General features: G+C 46.6%; 1 pseudogene; it reads right to left on the bottom strand.

Annotated features, from left to right (window-relative positions):
* Positions 1-687: 687 nt before the first annotated feature.
* Positions 688-16,595, bottom strand: LOC147115581 (thiamine transporter 2-like; annotated as a pseudogene).
* Between the last annotated feature and the right edge of the window lie 123 nt (positions 16,596-16,718).

The following is a 16,718-nucleotide window of genomic DNA, read 5'->3' as shown; positions in this document are numbered from 1 at the left end:
TTTGGCCGAGTGTGGCACCAAGGCGCCCTTGTAAAGCTGAAGTCGATGGGGATCGGGGGGAAAACTCTCCAGTGACTGGAGTCATACCTGGCACAAAGCAAGATGGCTGTGGTTGTTGAAGACCAATCATTTCAGCCCCAGGACATCGCTGCATGAGTTCCTCAGTGCAGCATCCTAGGCCCAACTATCTTCAGCTGCTTCATCAATGACCTTCCCTCTATCAGAAGTGGGGTAGTTCGTGGATGATTGCAGAGTGTTCAGCTCCATTTGCAATTCCTCTGATAATGAAGGAGTCCGTGCCCGCATGCACCAAGACCTGGATAACATTCAGGTTTGGGCTGATAAGTGGCAAGTAACATTCGTCCCAGGCAATGACCATTCTCCAACAAGAGAACCTAACCACCTCTCCTTGACATTGAATGCCATTACAACTGCCGAATCCCCCACCAACATCATCCTGGAGTCACCATTGACCAGAAACTCAACTGGACGAGGCACATAAATGCCATGGCTACTAGAGCTGGCCAGAGGCTGGGTATTCTGTGGTATGTGGCTCACTTCCTTAACTTTCCAAAATAAGAGAATTTCCCACTCCTCACTCTAATTAATTTTGCCCTTTTCCCTCCACTGCAACACATCTGATGGTGGATTGGTGAAAAATGTACTACTTCATATAAAAAAGAAACCTCAGAACTGTTCTGTAATTTCTGTATCATTTGTGGATAGTGCGGGATTTCCATTGATCTCTGACCCCATTTGTCTTTTTTCCTTTCCATCCAGTTTGAATAAAAGTGTAGATTGCTCTGATAAGGAAAAGTCCTGCTATTCCTACAAAGTAACTGCCATAAATAAGAACCTGCAAAAATAAAACCAAACGTTCAGTTTGTTGCTGGTTACTCTCGGCGCTGATGAATTTTGCTCAGTGTAGAGTTTACAGCCTTCATCCAAAAAATAGATCTAATAGCCAGTTACAAAATCCCTAAGAGACCATGCTTCACTGTTCACGTATTTTCTGTAACATTTATGGACAGGATAGTACTGGATGAAACAGCATTTTTATTATCCCCTCCCCACTTTGCTGGAGATGTGGGGGTTAATGCGTTGCTGTGTCAGTCTCGGCAAATTCTATATGGTGCCTTCATTGCCTAGTCGTCTGTAGATGGCACTACACCCAGACTGAGCAGGAACCAGAGGGCACGGCCTGTTACTTAACCAGGTCCAGGTGTCAGTGTTGTATTGTGCAACAGGCTTGATCAAATAATGCCCAGATTCCACGCAGGCTACTTGTGATTCTGCCCAATTACTCAAAACGGGATTTTCCTTATAACTTTACAAGCTGTGCCTATTTGCATATACATTTAATTCTTGTGTACGATGTTTTTTTTCAAAATACTTCTCGAATGTACAATAATGGAAGTGCCAGAGCTTTGAAAATGTTTGATCCAAACATGATCATTAACCCAGTCGCAACTGAATGAAGCAACGTTTCTGATAAGGCACTAATTGGAAGCACATACACGTGTGTATATATGTACATATACTGAATTCACCTGGGTGATAATGTCCGGCCCAAGGCCTCTTGAATCAACTACAACAATGGTCCAGGATGGTTTGAAGTACCAGGGCCACAGTGGTGTTTACTCCAAGCATTAGTGCATGGTGTCCTGTGTTCAGATTAACTGCTATCTGAAACCTGCATTTAAAATGTTATTTTAAATGTCCATGCTTTTTAAGGATATTAAAGTCAGTATTTTTATCCATACAAACATTGAAGTTAATACCATATATTAATCATATAAATAATTGCTATTTGCAACAGTGCTTAACCCACTCCCGGGCTAATTGCATAAATCCAATCCTGTCTATTTAGAGAGATTTATAAGTGAGGATTCATAAACTGTATGTTCCCAGGGCTTACAAAACAGACTCGTGTGAAGAAAATAGGATTTATTTCCCAGTGCCAGCTATCACGCGTCACTGGCATCATGTGAAGAAAATAGGATTTATTTCCCAGTGCCAGCTATCACGCATCACTGTCAATCAGTTCTCTGTTGGAGAGTTGTAATTTTCCCAGCAATAGTGATGGGAAGAATTCAAATGCCAAAGCCTGCCTTTTGACAAATTACCAATGGTTAAATTTGGCGTAACTGAGATATAATTTGAAACGAGCATTTGTACTCTGTAAAATTGGATTGGCAAGAAAAGAGGGATTTTAAAATAAATCACTTGACTGATTGGGCTGGGACAAAAAGTAAAATCCTGACTTTTTGGTTGGAATTTCCTCCTTTGATCACCAAGTCCCAGGCTCTGATAGTATTTTGTTCATAAGGACAGGCTCTCAATTTGGTGAAAGGCAGTTCAATAAAAAGTCTGTGGGTTAGATTCTAACCCAGACTTCTCTTTTAAATCATTTTTTTTAAATTCTTTACTTTCATTAAAAGCAGCTCTGCAAAGGTAGAGTTACAGTATTATACTCACGTTGCTATGGTAATCAGCAGCATGTGGGAGCCCTTGAACACAACATAACAGGCATAACAAACCCAGATATTGTTTGAAACACAGAAAAATAGGAGCAGCAGTAGGCCATTCGGCCCTTCGAGCCTGCTCCGCCATTCGGTATGATCATGACTGATCCTCTATCGCAATACCATATTCCTGCTCTCTCCCCATAGCCCTTGATGCCTTTTGTGTCTAGAAATCTATCTCCTCCTCAAATATATTCAGTGACTTGGCTGCCACAGCCTTCTGTGGTAGAGAATTCCACAGGTTCACCACCCTCTGAGTGAAGAAATTTCTCCTCATCTCGGTCCTAAATGTCCTACCTCGTATCCTGAGACTGTGACCCCTCGTTCTAGACCCCCCCCAGCCAGGGGAAACATCCTCCCTGCATCCAGTCTGTCTAGCCCTATCAGAATTTTGTACGTTTCAATGAGATCCCCTCTCATTCTTCTAAACTCTAGTGAATATAGGCCTAGTCAACCCAATCTCTCCTCATATGACATTCCTGCCATCCCAGGAATCAGTCTGATGAACCTTCGCTGCACTCCCTCTATGGTAAGTATATCCTTTCTTAGGTAAGGAGACCAAAACTGCACACATTACTCCAGGTGTGGTCTCACCAAGGCCCTGTATAATTGCAGTTAGACATCATTGTTCCTGTACTCAAATCCTCTTGCAATGAAGGCCAACATACCATTTGCCTTCCTAACTGCTTGTTACACCTGCATGTTTGCTTTCAGTGACTGGTGTACAAGGACACCCAGGTCCCTTTGTACATCAACATTTCCCAATCTATCACCATTTAAGTAATACTCTGCCTTTCTGTTTTTCCTACTGAAGTGGATAACTTCACATTTATCCACGTTATACTGCATCTGCCATGTATTTGCCAACTCACTCAACTTGTCTAAATCGCCCTGAAGCCTCTTTGTATCCTCCTCACAACCCCACCTAGTTTTGTGTCGTCAGCAAACTTGGAAATATTACATTTTGGTTCCCTCATCTAAATCATTGATATATTGATATCTCCAAATCATTGTTTTATATGCCATGACAAAGCCATGGCATATAAAACACTGCTATTCACTGCTGAAAAGATGCCCGGTGCCAGTTCTCCCCAGAATCCAACTTTACATTTCCAATGGCAAAGGAGGTAGCGGCACCTGAAGAACAGAATGAGAAGCAACACTGGGGTTGTCCAATCACAGCCAGATTAAATACGTGGGGTTACGGGGATAGGGTGGGATATGTGTTGGTGTAGGGGTTACGGGGATCGGGTGGGATATGTGTCGGTGCAGGCTCGATGGGCCGAAATGGCCTCTATCTGCACTGTGGGGTTTCTGTGATCTGTGAAGTCAAATGAGTAGTTTATAGGATCATTTTCATCCCTTCTTACTTATTTTAACTAACAGTAGATTATTTGCCATAGATATGGTTTTCTTTCTTAGAATTTCAGATTGTGTGTGGAGACTTAAAACTATCTGTTCTAAAACAAAAATCTCGTAGGAGCACTATGGCTTTAAGAAAATTGCACCTCTGACATCATGAACATCTCCACAGTCTCTCTTTGGGGCTTTCCTTTGCTGAGAAGAGGCAATTACAAGACCTATGCGACCAGCAAGGACAATGACTCATGCCAGTAACAATAGAATATGGTGCAAGACAAGTTCCAATAATGATAGTAACTAATAAAAAAAAAAATGAACCGCCATTTAAAGCTAGTGAGGCACAGCTGCAAGTTACACCATGTCAGAAACGGAAACAAGCCGTAGCCCAGAAGAGCGTTTTATAGGTGTAGGTTGAACTTCAACCAAAAACTCGGAAAAATGTATCTGGCAATTTATTATTTTTCTGCTATTCGGTCAATGTCTAGGATACAATCTGTAAAGATACTGAAGTAATACAGAAAGCTGGAGGTGTATCTCTGAGGACTTTACCTTCAGGCCACAGTCCAGTTCATTAATATTTAAGCATACCAAATTAGTAGTGGGACGGCCTACACTTAATCCGTGAAGGCGTCGGTCCCGCTGCCAAATTTGTGGGGCCCATTTCTTTTTAGGCATCCCAGGCGGACACCTAAAGCAGGCATGAGGCCCCTTGAATATGTTAAAGGGTCCCTTACACAAATTGGTCACCTCGTGAGCGGAGATGGGGTCGAGATTTGTCAGTGGCCCCAGCAGCCGTCAACCAAAGGTAAGTTTTTGAATTTCTTTCCAAAAACACATTCCTATGGAGCCAGGAGGAGCAGGATTTGCAATTCCTCGTCCCCATAGCCCGCTTTAATTCCCCTCATGGGATTTACCTGAGGACAACTGCCTGCGAGGCAGGTGACCCAAAATTGTTTTTTCCTGTGGGCCAAGCTGCCTGTGGAGACACAGTCAGCACCGGCAGCTCGCCCCAGGTATGCAGATGAGGCCCAAGGACCAATTTAAATCGATCCTCGGGCCTTTTGCTTTGGGTGGGCATCGCCTCTGCAGAGCCAAGTTTGGGCCCAAAATTGGGTCTAAGCAAATTTCTGCCTCATGGGCTTTTAAATTAGCAAAACAAAAGTGGATTTTAATGGTCTTTAATGACACTGGACAATCATGGAAAATACTGGTAACCTTCAACAGGCACAGGGAAACTCCAGTCTCCCTGGGCTGATTAGTTCTTACATTTTCAGCTCATACACTGACACTGAAGTTAACATTAATATCACACTAATAAAGGTTTACTAGTGTATTATTAACCCTGAATAACTAAAATAAACATTTAAAACTTTAAACATAAATCAAAATATTAAACTGCCCATATTTAAAATTACCCCTATATTTCTGTATCTCCTTCCTTCCCTTTTCCTTCTATTCCTCTCCTTGCATAATTTGATTTTAATTTAAACATTTTGTTTGACCTAATCCTGTCTATTCTAAGCTTGTTCTCGAATTCCTTTAAGTCCCTTTTCCTGGCTTGTCCTATCAGTTTTGGAAGTGAAACTATTTGCAAATGTTTATTGGCTAAAATTAGCACCTTTCATGATTTGTTTTGCCAGTCCAAAGCCCAAAGTCTTCTGATTGACTTGATGACATGATCAGGTAAATTCCTGATCTGCAAACATCATCAAAACATGAAAAGGGCAGTGAAGCAATAGTTAAATTTGAGCTTAAGGCATGAAATGTATAAGCTCATCAGTGATCTACTCAACCCAGACGAGTGAACATCACTGTGATATGGTATGGGTTAAATATTAGTTATTTCTAAATACTGTACAAGTGAATAGTCTCAGCTTCAGATGTAGTTGTATTTTGTTTTCCCCTGTAATAAATTTGATACAGTACAACCTTAAAATATCTGAAAGTTAAACCACTGCTTTAACAGAACATTTTGCTTCTTTATATTACTTATTATTAAGCCTTCCGTTTGCTCCATTGGATATTCTGATCTTTTCTCTTTTCTATCTGCTATTCTTCTGATTTGTTATGAAAGGTTGACTCATTTCACACCATAAGCTACTCAAGACTGCCTGCTGTTTGGCTAGTACCTGGATGGTATACTGCGACCAGTCTCCCAGTGCTTTTTTGGTTTAGTATTACCTCAGGACTCACTGAACCTACCTCATGTTTATCTTTGCTGATGATTTTACAATACATGACCTCTTTTTTATTCCTTTCACTACAGCCTCTCTTCCCTTAACCACTCTCACTTACTTATAATGACATCAGAGAAGAGAAAGATATTACATCAATACAAAAGCAAAATACTGCGGATGCTGGAAATCTGAAATAAAAACAGAAAATGCTGGAAATACTCAGCAGGTCAGTAAGCATCTGTGGAGAGAGAGAGAGACAGTTAACGTTTCAGGTCGATGACCCTTACATCAATAGTTGTTTATTTTAATGATAAAGAGGATGATTATTATTCAAAATAACAGAAAACGCTGGAAAAACTCAGCAGGCCAGGCAACATCCGTGGAGAGAGAAACAGTTAACGTTTCAGGTTGAAGACCCTTCGTCAGAACTGAGAAAAAAAGCAGGAAATGAAACGGATGAAAAAGCAAGTTTGAGGGCTGGGAAATAAGGGGAGGGGATGGAAAGAACAAAAGGGAAAGTCTGGGAGAGGTGAAGAGACATTAAGAGATATTCAAGGCGAGACGAGATGACAGGTAAAGAAACAGACAATGGCTCTAAATGAAGTGTGAAATGCGCTGGCAGAGTGAGAGACAGCTGCCATGTGGGAGAGAAAAAAAAGGAAAAGGCACAAACCAAAAGTGTGGATAAAAAATATTATAAAAATATGATAGGGGCCGAGGTTATGATCTGAAATTGTTATACTCGATATTGAGTCCGGAAGGCTGTAAAGTGCCTAATCGGTATCATATCTTTACACCTTCCTGGTTTCGCTGCCTTTTGCTGTCTTCCCTCTCCCCCTTCCTTCTATTATTCAACTTACCCACAAGGTTTGACACTGCTTCTGCACCGCCATTATACACCACAGCATTTTGCGATGGCTCAACATAATCCCATAGCACCTGCACATAACTCAGAATTTGATAATAGCCAGAAGTGGCCAATGCCCACCAAATGGACCAGTAGAGGAGTTGTGGAGAGGAGTAGCATTCTTTGAAATCAGACCACAGTTGAAGGAACACCTTTAACACGCTATGATGATCTATTGCCTTCACCAGGCCATCAACATTCTGTTTAAGCATCTGACGTTACAGGTAACTGTGACAATGTTGTTGCAGCCAGACTTTGGCTGGACATCTTCAGTTGATGGTGAAACTTGGATCTTTTCAGCCTCCTCTTCCCTGTGGAAAAACATGTTTCTCTTGGGCATTGGGAGGGGAATGGAAAGCTACAGACACTGAAGACAGTGAAATCACATTCAGATAGAAGTGATAGACATTCCCAACAGACTAAAACTTGGCCAGAACTGAACCCAGGATGTGTCCAACCAACTTTTTAAAAAAAGAGTTACAATCGCAACTTCCATTCCCTTGCTGTGGACTTTCCCCTCTGAATCATAAGTGGCAGAAATGAGAGCACAACCTTGCTGATCCTGAAAAATTAATTTTTACTTATAACAATTAAGTAATTTGATAGCTTTAAAGATCCATATCCAGTTTAGTAACAGCAGTTAAATACCACAATAGTAAATGTTTAAACTTGCTTCACGTCTGGGTAGCACTGAACAGTTTAATTGCTTAACCTGATAGTGCAGTGATACACCTGGTCTGAGTGTTGAGTCTGCCCATGATCCAGTCAATAAATGGTGGCCTGCAGTGACTCACGGTGCTGAAGATGGCAGTTTATGTTTGCCACTGTTGGTGCCCATGCCTACAAGGGTACATGGTACTTCTTCTTCTTCTTAGGCAGTCCCTCGGAACCGAGGATGACTTGCTTCCACATTAAAAATAAGTTCTCAGGTGACTGATGAGTCCAATGCGGGACCTACATTCTCTGTCACAGGTGGGGCAGACGGTGGTTGAAGGGGCGGGTGGGTGGGGTGCTTGGGTTGACGTGCGCTCCTTCCGCTGCTTGCGCTTGGCTTCCGCTTGCTCCCGGCGAAGAGACTCGAGGTATTCGGCGCCTTCCCAGAAGCTTCTCCTCCACTTTGTACGGTCTTGGGCCAGGGATTCCCAGGTGTTGGTGGGGATGTTGCACTTTTTCAAGGAGGCTTTGAGGAAACATAGTACACCATGTCACTAGAGGCACTGGTGCACATCATTTATATAATAGCATGGCTACTGAAGTCAGGGCTGCTGTCGGGAGCAGCCCTGTCATACAAAGCAGGCATTGGGCAAGCCGTGGACTCACTTGAGCATTACACACTTGTGGCCTCATCACTCTGTTTGGTCTACTGGTTGTGTAAATATGATCATACACTGGGCCCTGTGTGGCATCCTCTATTTTTACAGTAACACTAAATGGAGAAGCAAAGGATGCATTACAACTAAGTGGTGCCCAACCTAACTGTGATTGTGTTCCGACCTACACTCGCCATTCTTTTCTGCAACAAACGTATGAATATCCAAACATTGCAGCACAAAGTTCACAGGACTTCGCCACAGTCTTATTTTGAGAAAAGTTGCACCAATAAAGCGATATTAAAAGAAGACATCTGAACTCCTGCCATTGCACACAGCTCTGCCAATACAAATTTCAATCCCAGAATTGGAACATGAGAACTGAACCATTTGTTTTTAAATAACTGGGCATAAATCATTAGAGCTGCCTGTAATTAAATATCATAAGGGTTAATTTTTAAACCTGGTAATTTCAGGTAATATACTGAGCTATTTTATTGCTTAACCATGATAGTGCAATGATTACCTGGCATGATGAAGGAATAGGCACGGTGGGTCAAATTTCCTCATTGCATTCTGCTTTTCTTTGCATTCTCCACCACTGACTAATATTCCTAAATAGTTCCCAGCTTCCCAGAGGAAGCTTCATTGCCAATGTAGAAAATGACACCAATTGCTGTATCCTGATGAAAGAACTAGAGAGAGCATTGGATGAAAAGCAAGCTCTTCCTTTCTCTGTAGAATTTCAGCCAATTCTTTTAAAGTCATTTGCTGAAGTTTGCTATTGTGCAAAAAAAAAACACAACACCCACCATAAAGATGCACCCCGACCCTGACATTGACCCTGGCTTTGGGGGTCATTTAAATATTTTTCTTGGGCTCTCTGGCACTTCGCCAAGGAATCCATCAGCAGTGGGGACCTTGAAAGCCTGCTCCAGCCGCTGGTGAAACTGGTCAAATGGTTTGGTTAAATATTTGAATCGGGTGCCATGGTCTGTGCGATCGATCACTCTCTACTCCATTCCACAGGTTTTCTGGATTTTTAAGTTTGAATTGCTCTTCCACCACCATAGCAATGAACAGGCATCCCATGCATCCAGCATTGCAATGGGCCACGTGATGGAAAATACATCAAATGATGTCTTTCTATCATTTGAATATCATTTCTTTACAAACGCCACTTATGGGCAGACATATTGACGAACAGTGGTGACGTAAGAAAACTACTAGGCACCTGGTCTAAGCGTTAAACAAAGCTTTAATCAACTGTTTTACAACATGGAGGTCTTGTGTCCTTCACTAGTTCCTGTTAAGAATGTCCTGCACAAGCTGGGCCCGTGCCCGAGTATTTATACTCTCCCTGGACAGCGCCACCCGTAGGCCACTCAGTATTATTTCATAAGTCTTTCTTTCATGAATGACTGATTCATGTCAAGTGGTCCATTCGCATAGCATCTGGTGGGAAATCTAATGAGCGGAGGAATGGGCAGACACAGCAGAGTCCCATTTTCCACCCCGCCTACCCCAGTTCCATCAGAAAATGGAGGGGGGAGACGGTGGAAGATCCCAGCCCACATTTCCTACTATTTCCTGGAAACTCTCCAAATAATGTGCCGGTTGTTTTCTTGTGGAGCTCTGGATAGATGCACCTCAATAATATTAAAACTGTTTCCTACAGACGCATTAACTGGATTAGTCAAAAATATCAGCAGTTGGTAGAAAAAGCTTAAAATGTGCCTGCAACCAAATGCACCCCATTTATTATCACAGTGAACCCTACTGCCGTTCAGGAACATTTAATGGTCTGCCCTCAATGACACAATGGAGCCGCTAATGTAGTGGCGGGCGCCGGTATTATCAAGTGCGGTGGCTTGAGGCCTTCAATGTGACAAAATGCAATCAGCCAAAACGCATAGCAGGTTGAGAGCCTGTGAACAAACTGCCTGCCAGGCTCATTGTGGCCCCACATGTCATTCAAATTAGGGGGCCAACACATAATGCAACAAGAGCACTTGAAGAGTGCTCCAGTTGTACAGCACCCCTTTCCACAGCCACTGATGAGGGTGGTCGGCATGCAAAATTTCAAACTTTGATCCAGGGTGGCCCTCTCCTCGTTGTTTTGGCCTTCACTGCCTCCTTTTACACATTTTTTCTGGCTTTCAATGAGCACTTCCTGCAAGAGGTCAGAGATCCCACCAAAGTAAAAATAACTAGAAATGACAGGGTTCGACTGGCGGCCACTCACAGGATGCTGGCGCCTGATAATCTGGACTTCAACCAAAGGGTTTCTCCCAGTATATCACGTGCTACATTAAAATATTTAAATGAACTGATCTTGCATTTTTGTGCAAGATAAGTTTGTTGACAGGCCATGGAGCAGAATTCCAAGTGGTGCAGCACTGGGACTGCTTTATCAGGTCTCCACTGAGCCAGCTGGCCCACATGGTCTTTTAAATGTGGTAATGTTATTAACCTCAGCCACTATTACAAATTCAGTAGAATTTGGCAACCTTTCACAGTCTCATGGCCAACCAGAGACCTCAGTCCAAAGTAGCAGGAAGATAAACTGCATTCAAGAGCGATCTGGACGAATTAATCAGATAGGCATCGGAATGGCAACTGCATTTTGATTTTGGTAATGAGGTAATATATACTGCAACAATAAAAAGCAAACTTGTACATTGTGTTCCATCCAATAATGCGCATGGGTATCCACAAGCAAAAGGGGAAATGATTTGGTGGTGAAACCGGTATAAATGAAGCAATTAAGTGGTGCATACAGCACCAGAACATTTGACCATGAATTGAAACAAGTTATTTCAACTTTTTAAAAATTCATTTATGGGATGTGGGTGTCGCTGGCAAGGCCAGCATTTATTGCCCATCCCTAATTGCCCTCGCGAAGGTGGTGGTGAGCTGCCTTTTTGAATCGCTGCTGTCTGTGAGGTGATTGTACTCCCACAGTGCTGTTAGGGAGGGAGTTCCAGGATTTGACCCAGTGACGATAAGGAATGGCTTATACTGTATTTCCAAATCAGGTTGGTGTGTGACTGTGGTAAACCACTTTTATCGTTCACTATCGTTACACTATGTTTATATCGTTACACTATGGTTATCACTGTTTACACCGTTGTATCACTACACAAGGTCACCTCTTGTCACGCTGTTATACCTGGGCTGACCACAGCTGACTCCGCCCATGGCTCCGCCTGCTTGCCCAGGTATAAAGGTGGTCGACTGGCTGGTATTCCTCCTTGTTGGACCCGATCACCCACGAGGGTGGGCTCTGTTATTTAGCCAATAAAAACCTATAGTTACTATCTTAACTCGTCGCTTTTCATTGAATGAATTGATAGGTATATCAATTTTATTGGCTAAATTTTGAAATGAGTGGATCGGAGCAGCCAAACGACCAGCCAAACGGTCAGCTACAACAGCCACAGCAGCCGGCCTGGCTGCGAGCCCTCCGACCGCCGTACCTGGATCTAAACCCACAGGCAGCGAACTCAGCCTTCGACTTCGAACACTGGCTGAGCTGTTTCGAATCCTACCTGGGAGAATCCGGCGTGCCTCCGGGATCCAAACTAAGAGTTCTGACCGCCCAGGTGAGCCCTAAAGTATTTGCACTCATCCGGGACCTTGCTACATACGAGGACGCCCTCAACCTGCTGAAAGAGCAGTACCGGAGCCCGGTAAATTCTATGTATGCCAGACATCTCCTAAGATCCCGCTCGCAACAGCCAGGAGAGTCTGTAGATGATTTTTTACGGGCGCTACAAACACTCGGCAGGGACTGTGACTTTAAAGCTGTAACGGCTGCAGAAAATACTGAAGGGAATATCCGCGATGCCTTCGTGAAAGGCCTTCAGTCCCACTACTCACGGCAAAGACTGCTCGAATCAAAGGACCTCGACCTGAGTACAACTGCAGCCCTCGCTCGCTCTCTGGAAGTGGCCCATCGGGACCTCGAGGCGTACTCCAGGTACTGTGCGACCCTGGGACTCGGGCCCGACCCCGGCCGCAATACCCCTCGCACCGCCGCCTCTGGGACCTACCTCAGCGTCGGCATCCCAGAACCGATCGGGACTGCCACCCCCGGTACCGGCTGCGACATCGGAGCCCCGCGATCGGGCCGCCAGCTGCTTCTTCTGTGGCCAGGCGAAACACCCGAGGACGCGCTGCCCTGCAAGAAACGCGACCTGCTCCGACTGCCACAAGAAAGGCCACTTCGCGAAGGCCTGCAGGGGGAGAGCCACAGACGCCAGCAGTGCCTCATGCGAGTTGTGGGGGCGGCCATCTTTCATCAAGGCCACAGATGCCAGTATCCCCTTGTGTGAGTCGTGGGGGCGGCCATCTTTGATCAAGGCCACCGACGCCAGCAGTGCCTCATGTGAGTTGTGGGGGCGGCCATCTTCTCCGCCATTTTATTCAACGTCGTGGGCGCCGCCATTTTGTCCACCACACTCGACCGCCACCTTGTCTCCAGACCCGACCACCGCCTCACCCGCAGACTACAGCAGCTCGCTCAGCCATACACTAGCCTCCGTCACACTGGACCAAGCTCGCCCGCATCACCTGTCCAAGTCCATGATGGACATCAAAGTAAACGGCCACGCCACGACCTGCCTGCTCGACAGCGGAAGCACGGAGAGTTTCATCCATCCAGACACGGTGAGCCGCTACTCCCTCACTGTCCGGCCAACGCGCAACCGGATCTCGATGGCGTCGAGGTCCCATTCTACAGACATCAGCGGCTACTGTGTTGTGACCCTGTCGGTTAGGGGCACGGAGTATAAAAATTTTAAACGCCTCGTCCTGCCCCAGCTCTGCGCTGCCATCCTACTAGGGCTGGACTTCCAATCCCACCTTCAAAGTGTCACTTTGGCATACGGTGGACCCCTCCCCCCACTCACAGTCGACAACCAGCAGCCTTTAAACCGCCCACCGCGTACCACCTGCGGCCTATCCACCCTCAAGGTCCCGCCCTCCTCCCTGTTCGCTAACCTCACCCGCGACTGTAAACCCGTCGCCACCAAGAGCAGGCGGTACAGCGCCGGGGACAGAGCTTTTATTAGCTCTGAGGTGCAGCGTCTCCTGAAGGAGGGCATCATCGAGAGGAGCAACAGCCCCTGGCGTGCCCAGGTCATAGTCGTTAAGACCGGCAATAAAAACCGCCTGGTCATCGACTACAGCCAAACCATAAACCGGTACACCCAGCTGGACGCATACCCCCTTCCCCGCATATCTGATATGGTCAATCAGATTGCACAGTACCGGGTTTTCTCTACCATCGACCTTAAGTCGGCCTATCACCAACTCCCTATCCGCCCTGAGGACCGCCAGTATACCGCCTTCGAGGCGAATGGCCGCCTCTACCACTTCCTTAGGGTTCCCTTCGGCGTCACCAACGGGGTTTCGGTCTTCCAAAGGGAGATGGACCGGATGGTTGACCAGAACGGGCTACAGGCCACGTTCCCTTATCTAGATAACGTCACCATCTGCGGCCGCGACCAGCAGGACCACGATGTTAATCTGGAGAAATTCCTCCGTACGGCCCAACGGCTGGACCTCACTTACAATAAGGAAAAATGTGTGTTTAACACCTCGCGTCTTGCCATCCTCGGCTGCGTAGTAGAGAACGGAGTCATCGGCCCCGACCCCGAAAGAATGCGCCCCCTCATGGAGCTTCCCCTCCCCCACTGTCCAAAGGCGCTGAAGAGAACCCTGGGGCTCTTCGCCTACTATGCCCAATGGGTGCCGAATTATGCGGACAAAGCCAGACCCCTCATGAAGTCCACCTCCTTCCCCCTGACGGCAGAAGCGTGTGCAGCCTTCTCCCTCATAAAGGGAGACATTGCTAAGGCCACAATGCACGCGGTGGATGAGTCTATCCCTTTCCAAGTGGAGAGCGATGCATCCGACTTCGCCCTAGCTGCAACCCTTAACCAGGCGGGGAGACCGTTGGCCTTCTTCTCAAGGACCCTCCAGGGCCCTGAGATCCGACACTCTTCGGTCGAGAAGGAGGCCCAGGCGATCGTGGAGGCAGTACGACGCTGGAGGCATTACCTGGCAGGCAAACGATTTACTCTCCTCACCGACCAGCGTTCGGTCGCTTTTATGTTTAATAACAAGCTGAGGGGCAAAATCAAGAACGACAAGATCTTGAGGTGGAGAATCGAGCTCTCCACCTATGATTATGATATCTTGTACCGGCCTGGTAAACTGAACGAACCCCCAGATGCTCTATCACGAAGTACATGCGCCAACGCGCAAATTGATAGACTGCAGACCCTCCACAACGACCTCTGCCACCCCGGGGTCACCAGACTTTACCACTTCATTAAGGCCCGCAACCTGCCCTACTCCATCGAGGAGGTCAGGACCATGACTAGGAACTGCCAAACCTGTGCCGAATGCAAACCGCATTTCTTTAGGCCGGACAGAGCAAGCCTGATCAAAGCCACCCGCCCCTTCGAGCGCTTCTGCATCGATTTTAAGGGGCCCCTCCCGTCCTCTGACCGTAATGTGTACTTCCTCAACATCACTGATGAGTACTCCCGTTTCCCCTTTGCCTTCCCCTGCCCAGACATGACCAGTACCACGGTCATCAAATGCCTGAACGACCTCTTCGCCTTGTTCGGGTTCCCGAACTATATACATAGCGACCGGGGCTCATCCTTCATGAGCGAGGAACTTCGCCAGTTCCTACTAGCGAGAGGTATTGCTGCAAGCAGGACCACCAGCTACAACCCCCGAGGGAACGGCCAGGTGGAAAGAGAGAACGCGACTGTCTGGAAGGCCGTTCTCTTAGCCTTAAAGTCTAAGGGCCTCCCAACCTCTCGCTGGCAGGAAGTCCTCCCGGCAGCGCTGCATTCCATCCGGTCACTGCTTTGCACGGCCATTAACGCCACCCCCCATGAACGAATGTTTGTTTTCCCCAGGAAGTCGACCACGGGAACCTCGCTACCAACATGGCTGACTTCTCCGGGGCCTGTCTTGCTGCGAAAGCACGTGAGGGCCCATAAAACGGACCCCCTGGTCAAGAGGGTGGACCTCCTGCACGCCAACCCCCAGTACGCCTATGTGGCATACCCAGACGGGCGGGAGGACACAGTCTCCTTACGAGACCTTGCACCCTCGGGCACCCCTGAGACACCACCGTTACCCCCCACCACCCCCCCAAATCCAGCCCAGGTAGACGGCATGCCGGAACCCCACGAGCCTTCGCCGACCACGCAGACACCAGCATTAACATCGGATACTGCACCACCGCCGCCGCTGCTGCGCCGATCAGAAAGACTTACGAGGCCTCCGGACAGACTGACATACCCGAACTGGTAGTACACTTCACCCCGCCGGACTCAAATTTAAACAAGGGGTGAATGTGGTAAACCACTTTTATCGTTCACTATCGTTACACTATGTTTATATCGTTACACTATGGTTATCACTGTTTACACCGTTGTATCACTACACAAGGTCACCTCTTGTCATGCTGTTATACCTGGGCTGACCACAGCTGACTCCGCCCATGGCTCCGCCTGCTTGCCCAGGTATAAAGGTGGTCGACTGGCTGGGATTCCTCCTTGTTGGACCCGATCACCCACGAGGGTGGGCTCTGTTATTTAGCCAATAAAAACCTATAGTTACTATCTTAACTCGTCACTTTTCATTGAATGAATTGATAGGTATATCAGTGACTTGGAGGGAAATTTGCAGGTGGTGTTCCTATGCACCTGCTGCCCTTGTCCTTCTAGGTGATCGAGGTCACGGGTTTAGGAGGTGCTGTCGAAGCCTTGGCGAGTTGCTGCAGTGCATCTTGTAGATGGTACACACTGCAGCCACGGTACGCCAGTGGTGGAGGGAGTGACTTTGAGATAGTTTGCCATTGAGGCCACGATAAGAAAATTGTGTGCAATTTTGAATATTCTGGGCCTGAAAACTCACAAGTCTCCACTGCCTGCTGGTCCCAGGCACCTGTAACCCAATCCAAAATCCCAGGGTCAGCGACAATTGCATAAAGTGGGCAGGTACCCAGATCACCAGTGCCACAGCTGGGGTGCCCTCTAGGCTGGGTGGGAAATTTTCGCCACATGAACCCAGCCACAGAGCGGGACCAGATAAAGAAACTTCTTTCTGACAGAAAAACTCACCCTTTTCGAAAAAGGCTGGTAGCTTTACAACAATCAATCATTTCACAATCAGCTGCCATAAAGATACCTTTTAAGCCGTAGTGGATCCCATTTCCACCATGATGCAATTCTGGCAGGTAGTGAATGCCTGCTTCATGCTCTTTGGGGATACCTACCAGCATTCTTACAGATAGAGTCACTTTACCAGTCCTGCCTCTTTTCCTAACATCCCGTAAAATAAAAGAAAAGCCAGTATTTTTCCAAGGGGTGTAATTTGCCAAGTACACCCTGGTGCTGGAGGAGCT

Source organism: Somniosus microcephalus, chromosome 6, assembly GCF_052327205.1.
Source record: "Somniosus microcephalus isolate GS21.2 chromosome 6, FLI_Smic_1.0, whole genome shotgun sequence".
Classification (NCBI taxonomy): Eukaryota; Metazoa; Chordata; class Chondrichthyes; order Squaliformes; family Somniosidae; genus Somniosus; species Somniosus microcephalus.
The sequence above is the reverse complement of the archived record's forward strand: the minus strand, read 5'-3'. Positions and strand labels throughout refer to the sequence as shown.